General features: G+C 50.7%; 1 protein-coding gene across 10 annotated transcripts in view; it reads left to right on the forward strand.

Annotated features, from left to right (window-relative positions):
* The window catches only part of LOC107265606 (protein rhomboid), a 189,523-nt gene that overhangs the window by 147,328 nt on the left and 40,272 nt on the right, over positions 1 to 1,923 (forward strand). The gene's annotated exons all lie outside the window — the stretch shown is intronic.

Raw genomic sequence — 1,923 nt, forward strand, 5'->3', positions numbered from 1 at the left:
GCCCCCTGCCTCCCCCGTATTACTTCCGCGCGTATCACCCGACCCCCGACCTATTTCCCTCGGCTGTACGAGGCGCCGCCGCCGCCGCCGCCGCGCATTATATTTGGTAAATGATAATACCACGTGATTTAGGTCGGTTTTAACTGCCCGGTAATTTACGTAAAAGTTCCTGCCCCAGCCGCGAGATCGTATCTTCAGCAGGAAACACGTTATCTGCCGTATGAGAGTTTCTATTATATGGGGTTACAGAGGTCGGGACGGATGGTCACGGGAGATACGATTGGCTGGTATCGGCGTTAAGGGTTTGTTTTGCTCTATTCTTTTGGCCACCCGGTATAACGTGACTCTACGTCCTCGATAATCCATCCTGTGAAATTCTTGTTTACTACCTCCTTACGGTCCCACTGACTGAATTGATCATGCCAAAGGGGGGTTTAACGTGGAACCGGAAGCCACTCGGGGGTTTGTCGCCACGCGAATTGACTCGATCGAACGCAAAGCCATTTCGAGTTCTGGTTTGATCTAACCAAGCGGCAGTTCTCGCGAGTTCGCGCCGGTGACAGGAGATGCTGTCTTATCACTGGCACCCGTGTATTCGCTTTACGAACACTCGTCGCCTGCCTCGTGACGTTACGTACTCGGGTGAAAAATTTTCATAGAAATTGTAAAGAAAAAAAATGATTACCTACCTTCTAGAGAAAAATGGTAATAGAAAAATTCGAAATATCTTATAGAGTTTTTACGGTATAAAATTTGTATAGTCAACCCTTACAACCCTTTGACGAACGGTCTGTGCTGTGACGCCGTATAGCCACACGTGGATGCCTGGAATAATTTTTTAGTTTGTATACGAATATTTTTTGGGGATATAAGCCGTGACGTGTTGCGCGCGACTGACCTTAGTTCCCCCCCCCTTAAACCTTTGAATTAGCTGCTTCTAGCTGATTGCCTTACCGGGGATAAAGTCGAACGTAAAATTCCCCTAGGAGTCCTTTCGATTCGCCGGCGTAGCTCTTACCCATCGTTTTATCCGTTTCGTCCAAGAGCTTTGTTTACGGGTCGCTTAAGCACACGCGACCCTCGACGTTAGCTCGACTGTGCGTGAACGTCGCCGATTTCGCCGAGCCGCAGGGGCGGCGATCGGGAGGGAACTTGGTCGCAGCGACACAAGACACGTGACTGTCTATTTATACCCCTGTCCCGTCTCCGTCCTCAAGTCTCGCCCGTTCCGACAAGAGATATAAATGCGAAAAACAAGCCGCGACCTATCCCGTGAAACATCCTGGTGTTCCAGGGGATGGACGTTACTTCCCGCACCAGGCCCATCCGGTCAGCGCATTCGAGTCACGTTCGGGAAATGTATATTATGATCCTGAGGGACGTGCGCGAGGGGGCAGGAACTGGGGAACTCGATCGGAGGACGTCAAGTCACCTTTCAAATTGGATATACACCGGTTGACCGGGGGAATCCGTATGTGTTTCACATATGTATGCAAGGGTACGTCAGTACCGTGTCGGGGGTCTACGTATGTGGGATTGGGGTCGAAAGAGGGAGGTTACGCGTGACGAGCACGAGAATCGAGTTGGGATCGCGTGTGTCTCTGTGGCCTTTCTTGTTTTATTTGATCTTTTTTTTTTCAAAAAAATTTCTCCCCTTTTCATCTCAAACTACCCCTCTCTTAGAGGACCCTGCTCGCGTAATTTCAATCACTTTCCCTCGACGGAAAGATTTTCTTCACCCTCTTCCGGGTTCCCGGGTGATGACCCGCCCGATCAACTTCCGGATCTCGTTTGACCGGAAGTCGCATTTCCCAGTCACACTGGGCCGCGCCCCCTTGAAAAAGCGCTTTTCAGGGATGCACCCTTCCCAACGACCAGGTACACCCTTAAACAGTTTTCCACCTTCCACCTATCCCCCCCCCC

Source organism: Cephus cinctus, unplaced genomic scaffold (assembly GCF_000341935.2).
Source record: "Cephus cinctus unplaced genomic scaffold, Ccin1 Ccin1_scaffold0230, whole genome shotgun sequence".
Classification (NCBI taxonomy): domain Eukaryota; kingdom Metazoa; phylum Arthropoda; class Insecta; order Hymenoptera; family Cephidae; genus Cephus; species Cephus cinctus.